Here is a 20,175-nt window from a genome sequence, read left to right on the forward strand (position 1 = left end):
TAGGCATTGTCCCTGCCCTCAGAAAGCTCCCGACCTAACAGTGACAGCCATGCAAACAGACCACTGATAGCAATCTGAGCAGAGAGAAGAAAGGCATAAAGAAGCAAATGGACAATTTTAAGGGGCAGGGCGGGGAATGAGCACACTGGGACAGACTGAGAAAGTTCACACAGAGGAGGCTTAAAAATAAGTCAATGCTGGTGGCATAAATGGGGGAGGACCTGAGAGGAGGGGTGGAGGGGGGTGGCACTTCCCACCTCTGGGCTTCAGATCTTCCCTCATTCTAAAATGAGGGAATCAGGCTAAGTTATCTTTGACACCACTTCCAGTTCCGAAGCCCTAGGCCTTCCTTCACCTTCTCTCCCTCTGTTCAGGTAGCATATTCATCACACAGTGAGAATAAGAAAACTAATACCATACGTAGGGGACGCTCAACATGCAGACAGAGCTGTAAACTGGGACGCAGGGATGTGAGTTTCTTAATCAGACTCCTGCCGGCAGATATCGTTTTGTCTTCTGTGATTCAAACACCACATGTGTGAATTTCAGAGGTCAGGTATGGGGAGGAACAATATTTCCTCTATCTATCTTAATTAAGTTCCTCAGTTGGGGCTCTGTAACAAAAGACAGATTAACAAGAGAAAACAAACAGAATTTTGTCAACATGTATATTTCATATAAACATGGGAGAAACTCAGAGATGAGTAATTTAAGGAGGTAACTTAGAACTCAGGCTTATGTAGCATCTTCAACAAAGAACAATAGATTTGTAGAGCAATGGCAGGTCAAAAGAAAGAAGTTTTAGGCTTCAAAGGGCAACAAACTGTGTGAAAGTAAATACATGGGGGAAAATTAATGGTTTGTTTGTTTGTTTACAGTAACGTTTGTCTCTGGGCTGATAAGAGTCCAGAGTCTTATAGTAAAGGAAAATTTATATCCTGCCTTTAAGCAGAAATGGGGAAGGTATAGAGAGCTTTTCCTGCATTTGCTATTTCTTAATTGCCTTCAGCTCAAAATAATTCTTACATTAAAAAGGGATATTTTGACATATTCTGGTTTACTTCACAAGTTACGTAGACCAGCCATCCATCTGTAGATGGAATCACTGAAAAAAAATGGGGAATTACAAAACAGAGGACAGTGTCTTATCTTGGCACCCAAGGCAGGTTCCTAGAACCTCAGCAAACCATGCAGTGGGTTGGGAAAGAACACTGGAGTCAGGAAACTGAGTTCAAATCTGGATCCAGCTGTGTGACCTTGGGCAAATTACTCACTCAATGATTCTGTTTCTCCATTTACATGTTATTTACAAGTAACTGAGCCTCCATGAACCCACTCAAGACAAAATCAATTTCAAACATAATCACATTAAAACACACACACACCTCTGAAAGCAAAAATGAGTAATGAGTATTTTTTCTGGAATTATAGTACACATCACATAGCAAAACTTCCCCAAAATCTTGACTTTGTAGGGGAGGAAAAATAATTTTCCTTTTACCCTTATGAGTTCTTAGCTGAGACCCTTGTAATAAAAAATAGAGAAAAGCATAAAAGAAAAAAGCAAACAGAAGTTTATTAACATGTATGGCTCATGTATACATGGGAGATACCCAGGAAAAATGAGCACCCCAAAGAGGTGGCTTTAGAATTCAGGATTAAATACTATGTTAATAGGGAAAGAGGTAAGGGGATGTAGGCCTCTTAGGGGAGAGTATGTAATTTTGGGGAAAGATGAATGGGCTCTTAGAAGAATATGTGGGAGATAAGATAGTTTGTGACAAAGTTACCTGGGTGTGGTATTGACATCCAGTCTCCTCTCCTATGATAAGAATGAATCTTCCCGTTAACAAAATTCCCAGGGAGGGGATTTATGACATCTGAGTTCCTTTGGGAGGATTTATCTTTAGGCAGATAGGGGAGTTCAGAGAAAGCCTCTCCATGCATTTGTTGTTTTTCAAATGCCTACAGTTCAAAATAATAGATATATCAAAGCAGCATACTTTGGGGCGTGGCATGGCCTAAACGCCTACAGTCATATTTTGTGGTGGCATATTCTACAGCCTTCAGCTCTTTCTTCAAATTCCTCTCCCTTTAGCAGCTGCTACAGTTGTCCCTCTCTCTGTCTCTCTCACTTATATCTTCCAGCCCCTCTTCACCCTCTTAGCTGCTGATGCCCCTCCAGCCTTACCCCCAGGTCCAGCTATTCCTTTCTTATGAAGAGCAGTGACTCCACCTAACACCCTCCTTAGATGATTATCTACAACTATTCATTAAAATACTTTTGGTCTCAAAGACTGGATGAAGAACACAGACCTTGCCAAGTGTTTGGGAGGATTAAATAAGAAAAGTATGTCTAGTGCTGAGAGAGAGAGCAGATACAGCAGATATGTGTTCCTCTTTTTGCCTTCCTTTCTCCTGGACAGTAGTGGATATTCAGAAGTGGAAAATGGGGCAGAAAAGCAAGCTGCCTTAAGGAGAACTGTCAACCACTGAAAACCAGACTTTGTACTGAGATTTTGGGGTGTGTGATTGAGTCCCCTCCCCACTACACACACATCTTTCTAAAGTACCCCAAATCCCCCTTCACCCAGTCACACTACTGCCCTTAAACATTCTTCCTTGTGGCCACTTCACTACCTGACTCTTTCCGCACCTGTTCTTAGCTACCTACCAGTAGGTATCCATGGAAACGTCCCTAAATAGGCAGGCAAGTTACTCACTGATAAAGGACCCTGCTCTCCCTTCTTGCTACCTTGAAATCCTTGCTCTACCCTGCTCACAAGGTATTGGTAGTGTCACCAAACCAAACATGGGTCCACTCACCCAATGTACAGCAAAGTCAATCTACTGACAGCAGGTTGCAGTAAAGGAGAGTGCAGCTTTTTTTGCAGGACACCAAGCAAGGAGAATGGGCAGCTCATGCTCAAAAGACCTAAACTCCCAGACGGTGTTCAGGGGAGGGTTTTTAAAGGCCACATTTGGGGTGAGGGTTGCAGCTCACAGACTTTCTTCTGATTGGTTTGTGATGAGGTAACAGGACGGTGTTTCAGGAATCTTAATCATCAACCTTCTGGTGGCAACCAGTCTAGGATCTACATGATTGTGGTCAGCAAGTAGTCACCATCCTCCTTCTGAGTATGTGGGGGGGGGGGGTCTCAGTATCTGAAGAACAACTCAAAAATATGCATCAGGTAGTTATGTATATCCCTTGAGGAAGAACTAGGACTCTGTTTTACCCACTGAACTATTGTTTCTAGACTGCTTTTCCTTTTTTTCTGCGTTCCCTCACCTCCCTAATTAGTAATTGCTTGATTCTGTTCTTTGGAACTCAGGGAAGTCCTAGGAGACTAAAGCCTTTTTCTACAATCAAGAAACAGGGGACACAGAGGGGCTTTTGCACCTGGGAAGGCCCCACAGAATCCTGCTCAGTTTCAATCCCTGCTTTTCTTTGATACTCCTCAATCCTGAGGGGACGGGGGTGGGATAATAAAGGGAATACAGTTTTGAACTGAGAGGTTAATCATAAACCCAGCATGGGAACTCGGTTTTAGGGGAGCTCAGTTGCACTAGTTCTAGTCCCTGTGAGCAAAAACCAATTGCACCCCGTCAGCGCTACCTCAAAACATGCTATGTGGCGGTTTCTTCTAAAGTTAAACAGTATTTACCACATGACCCAGCCATTCCACCCCTGGTGTTACCCAGAAGAGGTTAAAGTACATGTTCACACAAGATTTATACACAAATGTACATAACAACTTTAGTTGCAATAACTAAAGACGGAAAACAACACAGATGTCTATCCGCAAGAGAATGGACGAGCTGTGGTCACGTTATGGAGTCCAAGCTTGTACTGCCCACCACACAACAGGCCAGCACATCAAGAGACGAGCTGTTGGGACAAGGAAGAGTGAATTTACTCAGAAAGCCAGGAGACCAAGAAGTCTAGTGTCCCAAAGAACCAGCTTACCCAAGTTAGAATTCAGGCTTATTTTATACTAAAAGGGGAGGGTGGGCTGAGGGGGGTGGGGGGGAGGAGGTAGCTGGGTGCTGTGAACTTCTTGGTGCTGGAACCCTTTGTTCCTGCAGCTGTCCCTGTAGGTCAGGTCACGGTGTTCCTATAAACCTCCCACAAAACAAATGTTATTCTCTGTTCTGCAACTTTTCATGTTTATAGGAATGGAAAAGTGTTACACATTTAAAGGTCAGAGCCTTGAGGATGGGCTATCTTGTATATTTTGGGCTACAGGCAACATTCTTTCACAAAGGTGCAGAGTCAGCATGACTCAGCACAGGCAACAGAGCTCAAGGGTTAGCGCTAAAGGACTAGATCCAATATGGAGTCAGGCTTGTTCTCTGTTACAGTCACTCCATACAATAGCACCAGCAATAAAAAGGAATAAACAGGCAACCACACAGATGAATCTCAAAAACGTTATGCTGAACAAAAGACACATGCCACAAAAGTGCACATATTAGATGGTTCTATTTACATGAACTTCTAGAAAAGGCAAAATGAATCCATGGTGACAGACAGCAGATCAGTGGCTGCCTGGGCCCAGGGGTTGGGGAGGTGGGAGGATAACTGCAAAGCAGCAGGAAGAAACTTTGGGGGGGGGGTGATGGAAAAGTTTTATATCTTAATTGTAGTGGTCATTACCCAAGTGTATATACATTGTCAAATCTCATTGAACTGTGCACTTAAAATGGGTGCATTTTATTGGATGCAGATTTATCAGTAAAGTTGAGCTTTTAAGAAACTGTTCTGTTTCTGCAGGTCTCAGAGGCAGGCTCTGAATACAGCACCTGGTATGTAACAACTGATAGTAGTTATTCCAGTAGCCCAAGGAAAATCATTCCCAATCCCAAATCTGGGGTGCCCTGGAGAACACCCCCCCAGAAGTCTTTCTCACCCAGGGCTGGGTTTGTGCAAGTTCAAAAGCTGATTGAAAAGGGTTTCCTAACTCAGCTCTTCCTGCTGTGGCTGAGAGCAGGCCTGAACTATTTCAGGCCCAAAGGCAACATCCTTGAGAAGTTCTATCTGAAAGGAGTGGGAGATCGCCATGGCAACCTGTCCCAGGCCCAGCCCTGGCCAGCCTCCAAGGCACACAAATAAAGCCATTGGAATGTGGTGCAGGGCAAAGGGTGGGGTGGGGGGAGAAAGTTGCCAAGTTTCCATGAAAACCAATAATGTGAGGCCTGAGGCCCTGGGAGCTGTCAGGGAAGCTTGGGCCCCCACAGGATCAGCCCCAGGGAAATATAACACTGTTCACAGACAGACAGAGGGACAGACTTGTACACACACCCTGCTTGGAGAACAGCAGCGCTGCTTTTTGAAAAAAGAGGCCTGATGAAATGAGAGCCCTGGCTTTAGAGCCTGACAAACAGCCCTTCCAGTGCCCAGTGATACTTCCTAGTAACCTCAGGCAAGTTTCTGAGCCAGTTATCTACTTGGCCCACTCCCTCCCCTCTTTGCCCGGAGGTCACCTTCTCCCTGAAACCTTTCCCGGTAACCTTACATCAAACTGCAGCCTCCCCTGCCCCAAATGCCTGCTCTGCTTTCTCTTCATGGCACTTAGCACCACCTGACATATGAGATGTTTCACTTACTCATCTTGTTTGTTGTCTTGTTCGTGTCAGTTCCACAAGGGCGGGGATTTTCGTCTGTCCATGCTCTCTCACAAATGCCTAGAACAGTGCCTGGCACATAGTAGAAGTGCACAAGGAACATGACAGAGCATGGACTTCTCTGTACATCAGCTTTCTCATCAGTAAAATGGGGATAATTCTACCACTGTGGGGTTAATGGGAGGGTTAAAGGAGTGGGTTTAAGCCTGTGAGGTAGGTGCCCAGCCCTTAGTGGGGTTCCACTAGGGCAACTCACAGAGTCTTCATTTAGTGAGGCTTAATCGTGAGCAGGTTCCTCATTACTGCCCTTCTGCACTTTGGTCCACATTTAAAAACAACTTTCCTGGGTTCTTACTTGCTACCCTGACCCGAGTCCAAGAACTTACCTGTGTCCGTGTTCTGCAAAACCACTAGATATTAAAGACAATGTAATCAGAGATTTGATGCACAGAGGCATTTCTCTCTCTCTAAATATTTGTTAGGAGACTGAGCAAATGAACTAATTAATTCATAGGAAAACAAGGTCTTAAAAATGTACAGACGAGGACTTCCCTGGTGGTGCACTGGTTAAGAATTCATCTGCTAATGCAGGGGACACGGACTCGAGCCCTGGTCTGGGAAGATCCCACATGCTGCAGAGTAACTAAGCCCGTGTGCCACAACTACTGAGCCTGCACTCTAGGCCCGCAAGCCACAACTATGAGCCCCTGTGTCACAACTACCGAAGCCCGCGCACCTAGAGCCCGTGCTCTGCAACAAGAGAAGCCACCGCAGTGAGAAGCCCGTGAACCGCAACGAATAGTAGCCCCTGCTCACTGCAGCTAGAGGAAGCCCTGAACACGCACAGCAACGAACACCCAACGCAGCCAAAAAACTAAAATTAATTAATTAAAAAAAATTTTTTTTAATGTACAGATGATTTGTACAGGCAGGAAATGTTTAACCTGTCAAGGGAGAGAACAGGTATTTCTTGCCTTCTTAGACTGTGCCAGGTGGCATGTTAGGCACCTGACATGTCTTATATTGTTTCATCCTGTGTCAACCTTACAAGGAATGTATCCAAGAATGAACAAACTGAGGTCAGGACACTGGCCTGAGGCCGCAGAGCATTAAGTAGTGGGACAGGAGTTGAACCCAGAGCTGACCAGCCCCACAGCCTGTGTTCCTCCTGCCACCCCACCCCACCTCCTTTGAAAATTCATTTGGTAAAAGGCCTCTTTGCCAAGCTAGGGACTTTGGATACATTCTGTTGGCAATTCTTAAAAAAAAAAAGCAACTGATTATAAATATATGGGAACTACTAAGGAAGGAGGAATTATTTCTGCCTGAGATAAATCAGAAAAGCTACCGAGGGGAGATGGGACTGTTTCGGGACTTGTATTTCTATTTCATTTAACTCGTGTTTGCAGAGGTTATCACTGGCTTTTGGTTCCAACACATGACAATGAACAGCACTTTCTATTCATATGAGTTTTCCATCTTGTCATATTTTCAGCAGGTCATTCCTTTGGGATCCGGTACTTTTATCTATAGCCGTTTACATCACTTCATTGCCAGAATTTATCATGTTCTGGCAACGGCCACTTTCCGAGGGGCTGAAGCCTCCAACTACAAACCTTTAAGAAAGCAGAGAGTGTGGAGTTTGGGGCCTGCTTGAACCGATTCTCCTGTTCAGTGACTTCACAGAGGTAGCTTGAAATTAGCCAAGATGAAAGCATTTACTCGGCAGAAACCGACAAATGCTTTAAACCGAGGCTCTTTTTTGTTTCCCCTAGAGAGCCGGTTGTTAAACATTGTACCAACACACAACTGGCTTAGCTATTGTGAAAGAGCAGAGAGAATCCTGGATGGAAGTCAGAAAACTTGAGTCTTAACCTGGTGATATTACTAACGCACTTCAACCTCAGGCAAGTCATCTCACCTCTCGGGGCCTCAGTTCCCTTTTCTATTAAATGGAGGGAGATTGACTAGATTCAAAAACCAGTATTGCGACCCAGCAATCCCACTACTGGGCATATACCCTGAGAAAACCATAATTCAAAAAGAGTCATGTACCAAAATGTTCATTGTAGCTCTATTTACAATAGCCAGGACATGGAAGCAACCTAAGTGTCCATCAACAGATGAATGGATAAAGAAGATGTGGCACATATATACAAGGGAATATTACTCAGCCATAAAAAGAAACGAGATTGAGTTATTTGTACTGAGGTGGATGGACCTAGAGTCTGTCACAGAGAGTGAAGTAAGTCAGAAAGAGAAAAACAAATACCGTATGTTAACACATATATATGGAATTTAAGGAAAAAAAAAAAAAAGGTCATGAAGTACCTAAGGGTAAGACGGGAATAAAGACACAGACCTACTAGAGCATGGACTTGAGGATATTGGGAGGGGGAAGGGTAAGCTGTGACAAAGTGAGAGAGTGGCATGGACATATATACACTACCAAACGTAAAATAGATAGCTAGTGGGAAGCAGCCGCATAGCACAGGGAGATCAGCTAGGTGCTTTGTGACCACCTAGAGGGGTGGGGTAGGGAGGGTGGGAGGGAGGGAGACGCAAGAGGGAAGAGATATGGGAACATATGTATATGTATAACTGATTCACTGTTATAAAGCAGAAACTAACACACCATTGTAAAGCAATTATACTCCAATAAAGATGTTAAAAAAAAAAAAGTATTGTTAGGCTCCCAAGTTATTCCTCAAAAAGAAAACAGTTTAGAAGTTCTTCAGGCAATCTTCAATATTAAAAAGAATGAAAGAAAGAAAAGAAAACCATGCATGAATCCCCTGATAAGACCCAATAGGTTAACTTAAGGAATAAATTGTGTTTACTGGTTAAAATCTTTCAAAATCTGAAACTCAGGGGAAAGACAATAAAAGCAGGCAGCCCTCTGCTCCCCTCAATCCAATATATTGAGCACCGGAAATGGGGCAGTCACTGCTGGTCACTGAAGCTATCATTCTGGGGAAGACACAGTCCCTGCTCCCAGGAGTTTGCAGACTAGGGAGGTAGATAGACAAGCAGGCGAGCATCGTAACAAATGGGATCCACGCTCTGATGAAGGAAGAACCAGGCTTTAAGGGAGCACAGAGCAGGGGCACTATCAGTGTTGGGAGAGTAGAGGATGGCTTCTCGGGAGAAGAGACATCTAATGGGAATTAAAGCCCAGAGGTCAAACAGGGTAGGAACACTGGGGGAATTTTGCAGGCACGGAAAGTAGCTGAAAAGCATGGGACTAGCTGATGCCGGAAAGGCACACAGGGCCTTTTGTATCAGGTAAGGGAGTTCAGAATTTTCTTTAGAGTACCGGGAAACCATTGAAACGTGTGTAAACAGGTGAGTAATTTGAACGCTACAGAGCTCATTCAGGCTGTTATGTTGGGCAGGAATGGAAAGGAAGCAACACTGGAAGCTGGGGGACCAGTTCCGAGGCTCTTGCAGCAAAACAAGAGTCTGGTGACTTGGTAGAGTGTGAATGCATTAGGTCGTGTATAAGTACCCTGAGGCTGCTGTAACAAAGTACTGTTACAGAACAGGGTTCTTGGCCTTCCCCAAGCAGTAGAAATTGACTAGAGGCCAGACAAGAAATCCAGGCAGGGTTTTATTGGCTCCTCGGCTGCAGCAGTGGGGAGTGAGAACAAAAACAGGTTCCCTTGCTTGCTCCGTCACCAACCAGCACCGAGGGGGTGGAGAGCTTGTTTCTTACATGGGGTGAGGGTAGGGATGCGTCCAGAGGTCGGGCCAGAGGGGCGGCTTAGGTGGTATGTGCAGGGGGCATGTGCTGCTTTTGCTCCGGACACCCTGTTTTCTCTCCAGGCTCTTCAAAAGTGGCATTTGGGTTTTTCAGTCTCTTTGTATCTTTTGGGTCCAGAATTTGTCCCAACTGCCCATGCAGGCAGTTATTTTTAGTCCCATATAGTTTCTTTGTATTTTGTTGCTCAAGGAGAGGTGTGTCAGGTGCAAGCATTGCAGCACTGCAGCACAAGGGTCCCAGGTCCCAGCAAAGGGTCCCAGGTCCCAGCCTGTCTCAGTACCACAAATTTGGCGGCTTAAATAACAGAAATGTATTCTCTCACAGTTCTGGAAGCTAGAAGTCCAAAATCATGGTGTCAGCAGGGCTGAGCTCCCTCTGAGACTCTGGGTAGAATCCTCCTTCCTTCGCCCTAACATCTGGTGGGGCCATCAATCCTTGTGTTCCTTGGCTTGCAGCTGTATCTCTCCAATTTCTGCCTCTGTGTTCTCCCTGTGGGTCTTTGTCTCTTCACGTCGTATTCTATAGACACCAGTTGTATTGGATTAAGGATCTACCCTGCTTCAGCATGATCTCATCTTAACTAATTACATATGCAACGACCTTATTTCCAAATAAGGTCCCATTCTGAGGTTCTGGGGACTAGGAGTTTTGTGGGGGGGGTTTTGCGGTACACGGGCCTCTCACCGTTGTGGCCTCTCCCGTTGCGGAGCACAGGCTCTGGATGCGCAGGCTCAGCGGCCATGGCTCACAGGCCCAGCTGCTCCGCGGCATGTGGGATCTTCCCGGACCGGGGCACGAACCCATGTCCCCAGCATCGGCAGGCGGACTCTCAACCGCTGCGCCACCAGGGAAGCCCAGGACTAGGAGTTTAACACAGCTTTTAGGGGGACACAATTCAACTTGTAATAGGGAGAGATTTAAAAATTGAATCAATAAAACTAATAAATTTATTAGGTATTGGGGGAGGGGCAAATAAAGGTTAGAAGTCAAGGGTTGCATGTTGATTTCTGAGTAGATGGTGGTCAAGGGAACCAAGTAGGGAACACAGGAAGGGAAGTGGATTTCAGGGAGAAAGTGATGAGTTTCATTTTGGATGTGTATCAATTTAAAAATGTGTTCCCCAGCAAAAAAACAAAAACCCAAGGCTATGGGGGTTTCCTTTTCCCATATAACAAGACCAGAGGTACGCAGTCCAGAGCTGGTACAGTTGTACCCCATTGCCATCAGGAAGCCATGCTCCTTCTGTCTTTCCAGTTGCCAACATTACCATGTAGGGCTTCACCCTCCTGCCTGTGTGTCCTGGTCACCTACAGGCTATTCCAACTCCAGCAACTACATTCCAGACCAGCAGAAGACGAAGGAGGTGAAAACACGAGGAAACTGTTAGAAAAGCAAAAACGTCCCAGAAACCCTAAGTCTGTGTGTCATCTGGCCACCTCTGCCTGCAAAGGAGACTGAAGCAGACAGTACTTTCAGCTGGCACATTGCCACCCTGAACAAAATCAGGGCTCTGTTAAAAAGAGTTAAAGAGAGAGTAGATTTGAGGTAGAAAACCAGCAGTTTCTGCCACAGTCAACCCCTTTGGCTAGCCAACATTCAAACACATCCTTCTTCCCATAAATAAAAAGCACTTACCCCTCCCCAAGAAATACAGCTGCAAAGTTCCATCTCGTCACCGAGAGTCAAGATGTTGCTTCCCTTGAGCAAGGATCCATAAGCTTAAAGCTGAAAGACTAGTTTCTCTCCCCAACAGTAGTGAGTTATAAATACAGTTACAGATGTAGATACAGATATAAATAGAGATAGGTATAACTTAAGTGATCACTTATACAAGTGATTGATTGATTGATCACATTTTAAAACCTCTTTGGGAAGAGGGGAGCATGGCAAACACCCAGCTGCCACTGGTCCATGGTGCTCATACAATCCCACTGGGCAGAAACAGTGAGCATTCACTGTCCTGGCAGTGGAACTCCTTGGTTAGCTCCTTAGCAGCCCTCGTTCTGGCCTCTGGAAGGATTTTCCTTGTTTGCTATTCCGTACTGAAACCAGATAGCACTTTTCAGATGGCACTTGAACCCGGTCAAAACTCAGATTGGGACTTGAACCCACGATCCCTGACTTAAGAGGGAACTTGAACCCACTGTCTTTTTTTTTTTTAATACATTTATTTATTTACTTATCTTTGGCTGTGTTGGGTCTTGGTTGCTGTGCACCGGCTTTCTCTAGTTGCGTGAGCGGAAGCTACTCTTTGTTGCGGTGCGCAGGCTTCTCACTGCGGTGGCTTCTCTTTGTTGCAGAGCACGGGCTCTAGGCGTGTGGGCTTCAGTAGCTGTGTCACGCGGGCTCAGTAGTTGTGGCACACGGGCTTAGTTGCTCCACGGCACATGGGATCTTCCCGAACCAGGGCTCAAACCCGTGTCCCCTGAATTGGCAGGCGGATTCTTAACCACTGCGCCACCAGGGAAGTCCCCCCACCGTCTTTTACTTGAAACCACTCACCTGGTGTCTGGACTTACTGAAGCTCAGGTTCTTTGTCTCAGAGCAGAAAGAATTCAGCAAAAGGCAAAGCAGCAGGCAAAGAGTAAGTTTATTAGCACGAGACGCTTGTGAGAGATACAAGCGGGCAGGCGAGAAGGCTCTACCCCGAGGACTGAGAGGACTTTATTTTTATAAGCAAAAGAAAAGTGGGGAGGGGGAGAAGACCACCTTCTTCCTCATTTGGGTGTAGATATCAAGGCTTATGTCATTAGTTCCTCCTTAAACCCTGTATGGTCTAACCGGGACTGCCATGGCACCATTTAAATCATATGTATATTAGCAGAAGGGTGGTAACATATACTAAAATCTGGTAATTCATCTCAGGTTTCAGTATAATGTCTCCTTTCACTTAGTTTTTTTCCCCTTTCACCTCTATTCCTATGTTGGCTACAGGCAGAAATGCTACTCTTCAAGGACCATTAACTTCCTGACTTCATGTAACAAGATTCAGACCCCATATCTATTGTCCTGTGTTTCAGGTTTGTGGCTTGAGTGTGCCTGGTGCTTGAATGTGCCTGGTCTTCCTTCGAGGTAGCATAGATTGTTACTAGGTTACTGGATTCTTTTCTTGAGTGGTAATTAGCCTACAACAGTCTCCCAAACTCCCTTAAATTTCCCTCTCTGTCTTTAGTCCCCTAGTGGAATTTTTTGTTAAAATACATTTATTTATCCTACTCTATCCCTATCCCTGCGACTGCACCTGACTCGGGCACTGGGAAGAATACCCTTCCTGGAGGCTGTCAAGCTTCAGCAGACACTGCTGCTCACATAGATCAGGTCCCATCAATGCCTTAGGGGTTTCACAGGCTGTACTGAACAGCCTGGGGGATTCTTTGATAATCCAAACCTTCAAGATCTTAGCAGGCTTCCTCTATTTGTTTCAGTTCTATGAATAACCCTCATCAAAAGATCTTGCCCAGCTCTTTTCCAGAGCTGAAAATTGGCAGAATATGCCAACCCCAAATATGCTACTTTGCCATAAGGATTATTTTGAGCTAAAGACATTTGAAAAGCAGCAGGTACAGGAAGGACACTCTGACCACCTGTGCCCACCCCGTACCCACTGCACTTTTCTTCCTGAAAGCAGGAGATAAATAACTCCCTAGTGCAAGATGCCAGGAGGAAAGACACATTCTTACCACCAGAGATGGGGGGTGGAAGCAGGAGAAATCTTACAAACAGACCTTTTTAAAGCAACTCATCCTACCTAGGTCTCCCCATATGTTTTACTTTTCCACAGTTGTTCCTCTTTGTTCAACTAAGTTTATAAACTTAGATGGGGGGGTCGGGGGAGGGGGAGGTCAAGGGGGGGCCTTCATTTTCCTATGGGAAATGTCCACACAAAAATCCATATGCTTTTCTCCTATTAATCTTAGTCAATTTAATTCTCAGGCCCAGCCAGAGACCCTGCGAGAATAGAGATGCAATTCTGCCTCCCCTATAGATTTAAGTCTGAAGACTTGATTTTTTACCTCTGTATTCTGCCAACCTACTTCTCACTTAAAGGTCTTTGTCTTGAGACAATCCAAAATGAAAGATGGGGGAGGGCTGGAGTGGGGAAGGAAATGCCCGATGCCCTCTTTGCTGGTAGACCTACTCCCTTGAACTGGCACATACTCCTTAATGGAAAATGTCTTTTGGAGGACTTTGCCAAAAGGGGCAGGAAATCAGTACACAGCAACCTTCTAAATGTTTTCTACCATTTCCTCTAGCCCTGATTGGCATGGCTCTGACCCAACATGTAGCAAAAAACAGTTTGATCGAATGCCACTGCATAACAAAGCTCACCAGCTTTCCAGGCTGCAGCCGTTGGGACCTCATTAACTACCATTCTCCTCCACTCAGTGAATCCCACGGATTAGGGCCTGTGACTTCCAGAAACCACCTTAAAATACGAAAGTCTACATGCATCAGGGTTCTTAATTGTAAGCAACAGAAGCTGATCCTGGCTGATTACAGAGAAAATAAATGTATTTAAAATAATCTCAATAGCCCACAGAATCTGTGTGAAACTGAAGAAACTGGCTCAAGATTAAGCTTCCAGGAAAAGGACTGAAAACCGAAAACCTGGCCTGATGAAGAAACTGCTGCTTCTGCTACTGCAGTTGCCACCATGATGTGCTAATGCCGCCATCTGCATTTCGACCAGAATCTCCATTTGATTATAACCACCGCTACACCAGTGATGCTATCACTTGTGCATCAAGAGCTCAGCTCAACTTGAAAATGCTGTATCCCTGAAAGCAATTCACCTCTGCCACTGCCAGGAAAATGGTTTCCACGCCAAGCCTCCTTCCTCAGATTGTGCCATTCTGAATCAAAGTTTCATATGGGCGAGTCCCATTGGTGGAGAATGGCTCACAGGCCTAAGCCTGACCGCAAAAGAGACTGGGAAACACCTTTCTGAGGAAAAGGGACTGATGAGGCTGGAATTTCCCCCAAACAGAGCAAAAAGTACTGAGAATCCAGAAAACATAGTTATGTGGGGCATTCAAGTGGAGCAATCTGATAGATGATGACTATGCATATCTGTAGTTTGGGAGAGCTACCTGGGCTTGGGAGCATAGAGGTGGTATTACGGTTTGAACTGTGTCTCAACAAAATTTATATGTTGATATCCTCCTCTCCATTACCTCAGAATGTGCCTTTACTTGGAGATAGGGTCTTTCCACAGGTAATCAAGGTAAAAAGAGATCATAAAAATTGGCCCTAATCCAACATGACTGGTGTCCCTCTAAAATGGGGAAATTTGGACACAGAGAGAATGCCATGTAAAGATGAAGGCAGCAAGCCAAGAAACATCAAAGATTGCCAGAAAACCATTAGAAGCTAGGAGAGACGGAGGGAACAGGTTTTTTCCTCACAGGCCTCAGAAGGAGCCAACACCACCACACCCTGATCTAGGACTTCCAGACAGCAGTGAGCAGTCCCAAAGAGAGATATTAGTTCCCTGCCCAGGAATTGAACCTGGGTAGCCTGGATGAAAACCAGGAATCTTAACCAGTAGGCCACCAGGGGCTAGAGGCTGGAAGTAAAGTGGCCCTGGCTCTTGCCCCGGTTTGAAAGCAAGAATGTTTCAAGGAGGCAGAAACTGTACAAAGGAGTACAAAGTTTATTATTGGAGACACAGCACAACAAGTGGGAGGGCACACAGAGAAAGTGTTTGACTGAAGCAAGGCTGAAATACACATCCAGAGAGAGAGGGTGTGGGCCTCCTTCCTAATGAGGAGCACAGTAAAGAGGTGATTTAAATCACTTGTATAGGGCAGTCCTTCTGGGGCTTTGTTTACCTTGGACCAATTATCTTGTTTCTTTTTTCACACCTGACTGGGCCTAGGATCCTCCCCAACATGTGTGCTCAACTTTTCGCTAAGACGGATCCCACAGCAGAGGCCTGTGACGGTATGTCCACCCTTATTATGGGGTGGCGCCCCCTCCTTTTTGACCCCCAAGGAGTCCTTCTGCTCCTCTGCAGTCGGGAAAATTTCCCTGACCTCAGCAGTGGTCATCTTCCTTCTTGATTCCAGCAGAGCTCAGCTTCTGCCGCTAGCTTTGTCCTTGGAGCGTCTGGGGGAAAACAAAGCTTCAGTTTTAGTTCACTTGACAAACACGAGCTCTCCAGACCAGGAGCCCATCTACCTCCTACCTCAGAAGGGCAAGGAAGGGGAGCGAGGGCTAATACCTGGGGACATATTAAAGGGAAAGCATCTCTTCCTCCATGAGAAGAGGAAAAGCCAGATGCAGGTGAGATGAGGATTCCTGGGCAATGACCTATTTGAGGAAGCATTCTCAGGAATGACCTGAAGGGGAGCGGGAAAAGAAAGCAGGAAGGGAAGGGGGCCGAGCATGAATGCCATGACAGCAAAGTGCCATGAAGAGCACCCAGACTTGGGTGCATTCCCCCGGGGAGCTCTCACAGCTCAGTCATCCCAGTCATCGGGCAAGTTTGCGGGGGTATTTATACTCCCGATTCAGGCAGCCTGAGGGCAGTCCTCAGACAAGAGACACAGGTGCTGGCTGTGGGAAGTGAAGGCACATGGGGGTGCTAGTGTGCCCCCAGACAGCGAAGGAATCCAAGGGGACATGGGCAGAGCTCGGGCAGCCTCTGCTATACAGCTGTGGGTTGGCAGGACAACAAGAGAGTAACACATGAAAAGTTCTATATCCCCTTTTATTCTATAGGGAAGACATTTGAGGAGAATGCGGAAGGTTTAAAGTATGAAAGGTGCTCGCTTCAGCAGCACATATACTAAAATTGGAACGATACAGAGAAGATTAGCATGGCCCCTGCGCAAGGATGACACTCAAATTCATGAAGCGTTCCATATTTTTGGGAAGCAGACTCGTGAAGCGTTCCATATTTTGGGGAAGCAGCCGTATAGCACAGGGAGATCAGCTCGGTGCTTAGTGACCACCTAGAGGGGTGGGATAGGGAGGGTGGGATAGGATGGTGGGAGGGAGACGCAAGAAGGAGGAGATATGGGGATATATGAACATGTATAGCTGATTCCCTTTGTTATAAAGCAGAAACTAACACACCCTTGTAAAGCAATTATACTCCAATAAAGATGTTAAAAATAAATAAATAAAAAATTAAGTATGAAAGAGAAAGCTGATAAGGAAGGTACAGAAAGATTGCCAGGCAACAGTGAAGTCCCAGTTGAGAGAGAGACCATGACCTTGTTATGGCACAAACACCAACAGCATCCAGGTATAACAGGACGGTGGGGCAAAAGAGGAGTGATTGGCAAAGACGTGGTAAAGGCGTTCGGTCTTTCCTGGGCAGGAAAGGAACTTAGAACCTTAGAACTGAATAGAAAGGGAGACAACGGAGAGGCCAGGGGCTTGGCAGTTTTAACAAATTTGAAGAACAGGTATTGTGGGAGCAACTGGGTTAAAAAAATGTGGAAGGATGAGAGGGTGTGGTCCCAGATTTAAGAAACGATGATGCAAGGTCCAGGCTGTGGCCATTACGGTGGGTACCTAAGGTGGAACAGAGGGGAAGGTCACTGGAGTTGAGGAGGTCAAAGAACCAACAGGCTGCTCTCACCACGTTGCTGGTGCCTGAATCACCCACTCCTCTTCCCCTCTCCTCTCCTGGCTGAAGCCTGGGGGACCACAGCCAGAAGCTGGGACCACCGCAATCCTGCCAACTACAGTGCAAAGATGAAACAGAATTTAGAAACAATTGCTTGGCTCGAAGACCAGAAAACCAGACACTATGAGATTAAAGACAGAAATAATTTAAGAAACGTTCACAGCAGTGACTGACCCAAGTTCTTTGAAAGGTATCTCAGCGCCATGAACTGGTTTTTCAAGATCGCCAAGTAGCAATTGGCTGGCTTCTTGATTTAGCTGTTGACTACGGAGGTAATGCTGAAAAATATAAAGACTTGGGACCTGATGGTGCAAAACATGCAGACAGTGCAACTAAAAATGCAGAGCCATTGATCAGTTTGGATGTAAATAATCCTGCTATGAAGGCTGGGGTAAAGGCTTTGCTAACCTCCTTTGGGTTCAGCGTCACAGTGATTACCTGGTAACAAGGTAACGAGGTAAAAAAAGGCAATTCTCATTATGGTCCAGGACCTCCTGAACAGGATGTAGTTGCTGGAGGAAATCGAACAAAAGAAGGCTTGCCTGTTGCTTTAGACAAGCATATTCTTGGTTTGGACACAGGAAATGCAGTTCTCCATGAAGCTACTCACATTCTGTTGCATATAGAAGAGCTCAGAGAGCTGCAGACAAAAGTGAATGCAGCCAGAGTGGCTGTTCGGGCGATTCTTGCTGCTCCAGACAGACCACAGGCTGGGGAAAGTTGGAGGACGAGCCTTGCAGGATTTCAGCTTCTCACCTGCTTAGTACAATTGGGAACCACGTACGCTCTGGCGTATGTTTGGAAATCAAATGTCACATTTTCAAAGGAGAAACCCCAGAAAATGGATGATGGTCTAGAGATTTACCATCATTGCTTTTTCTTTAATAAAGTTCTAGGAAGTGGGGAAAAGAAAAGAGAACTAGCAGGATGGGTGTGGAACGGGTCATGTACATGGACACTGAAAACTCACAGGAAGCCTCAGAGCCAGGCGCTGACGAGAGCAATGCTAACGGTAATACTCATCACTGACACATACTGAGTGCTTCCACCTGCTTTATCTCATTTCATCCTCCTTTTCTTCCTTCAGGTCTTAGCTTAAATGGTACCTCATTCCCTAACACCCTTCCCATCATAGTTCTCCTTCATTCTGTCTCAAACTCTTCATAGAACATATATCAATTTATAATTATTTTCTTCTGTTCACTTTTTTTTTTTTTTTTTTTTTTGCGGTACGCGGGCCTCTCACTGCTGCGGCCTCTCCCGTTGCGGAGCACAGGCTCCGGACGCGCAGGCTCAGCGGCCATGGCTCACGGGCCCAGCTGCTCCGCGGCATGTGGGATCTTCCCGGACCGGGGCACGAACCCGTGTCCCCTGCATCGGCAGGCGGACTCTCAACCACTGTGCCACCAGGAAAGCCCCAAAGCCCACATTCTTAATGATAACACCTCCAAAAAATTTTCAGTGACTGAGAGGAGATGAAGGAAGTGGGGAGAGAGCAGGGCAGAGATGGGTGTACTGCCCTGCTCTCAGGTTATATGGTAGTTGTAGGACCAAGGACCTTCATACTAGAAATAGTTCAGAAGTAGCCCTGGAAAGGAAGGAGGGCTGCTAACCTACCTTCTGACCCCAGGTGTTCGAGATGTGGCCAATGCTTAGTATCCTTTTGAGAGAGCTGCAGAGAAATCTCTCGGAGGAGCTCTGGGTTTCTATTAGCCAAGAGGTAGAGGGAAATTTCCATGAAGAGCTCACACTCCTTGGTAGGGTTTGCTTAGCATAGGATGAGGCTCCAGGGGGTGCAGTGGGAGGCTTTAGGGGAGCAAAGCCGAAGGAAGAGGCAACGCAGAGCAGAATGCAGACGAGGGTGTGAAAGAAGATATATAATGGGGAGGCTTATATTTCGAGCATTAAACCAAGGATCAGAGGGCTGTGGGGAAGGTCAGGTTCAGCTGGCCACATATTTGCAAAGAATCATCCTTACCAGTCTTCTGATGGGCAGGAGAAATTCAGAGCATTCTGGAAGAAGTCAGTCTTGTCCTAAGTTGGTTGGGTTTTGAAGACAGTCTCATCTCACTCTCATCTCACTGACCCATGAGAGTTCTATTTAGTCCCCAGGACTCTATCAGCAGTTGAACACAGCAGAGGGAGTGGACATGATTCAGGTCTCCAGGAATGTGTCAGGGATGGCCTGTACTGATTTGCTTCAAACAGAATCAGACAGCACAACAGGGTAAGCCTGCAAGTTCCTGGGCAAAAACCATTTACTCAGCTCTGTAACTCCAGAATGTAACAGATGCCCGCCTCACATACCAGAAAGAGGCTCGCTAAATGCTTGTTGATTGAATGATTGTGGGTTTATACGCTTTGTGATGGAATTCAGCACAGCCATCTAGTAATATGGAGTATTATAGAGACATTTAAGTTCAAGATTAGATTTGAGTAAAGATTGAATCAGTAGGGCTCCCCCGCAAAATCCTTGAAATATAGCAAAATGGAGACTATTTTTTTGTGTGTAGTGAAAAAGCCTAACATAAGGTTTTCCATCTTAACCATTTTAAAGTGTACGGTTCAGTCGTATTAAGTATATTCACATTGTTGTGAAACAGATCTCCAGAACTTTTTCAGCTTGTAAATCTGAAGCTCTATACTCATTAAACAACCCCCCTTTTCCCCCCGCTCACCAGCCCCTGGTACCCACCATTCCACTTTCTGTCTCTATGAATTGGACTACTTTACATACCTCATATAAGTGGAATCATACAGTATTTACCTTTTTGTGATTGGCTTATTTTGTTCAGCATAACATTCTCAAGTTTCATCCATGTTGTAGCGTGTGACAGGATTTCTTTTCTTTTTAAGGCTAAATAATATTCCATTGTATGCATATACTATATTTTGTTTATTCATCTGTTGATAGACATTTGGGTTGCTCCTACCTCTTGGCAGTTGTGAATAATGCTACTCTATATGTGGTTGAACAAATAACTCTTTGAGACCCTCCTTTCAATTCTCTAGGATATATATTCAGAAATAGAATTGCTGGATCACGTGGTAGTATTACTTTTTGCTCTTTGAGGATCTTCCATACTGTTTTCCATAGTGGTCGCACCATTGCACAATCTTGACAACAGTACACAAGGGTTCCAAT

General features: G+C 45.5%; 1 non-coding gene and 1 pseudogene across 1 annotated transcript; both read left to right on the forward strand.

Annotated features, from left to right (window-relative positions):
• Positions 1-15,670: 15,670 nt before the first annotated feature.
• On the forward strand, positions 15,671-17,794 carry LOC114898024 (annotated as a pseudogene).
• Positions 16,158-16,264, forward strand: LOC114900195. Its single transcript, XR_003794799.1, has one exon. It is a non-coding gene; the product is annotated as a U6 spliceosomal RNA (small nuclear RNA).
• Positions 17,795-20,175: the final 2,381 nt, after the last annotated feature.

The sequence above is a fragment of the Monodon monoceros genome, unplaced genomic scaffold, assembly GCF_005190385.1.
Source record: "Monodon monoceros isolate NGI ecotype Baffin Bay Population unplaced genomic scaffold, NGI_Narwhal_1 Super_Scaffold_18, whole genome shotgun sequence".
NCBI classification, from domain to species: Eukaryota; Metazoa; Chordata; class Mammalia; order Artiodactyla; family Monodontidae; genus Monodon; species Monodon monoceros.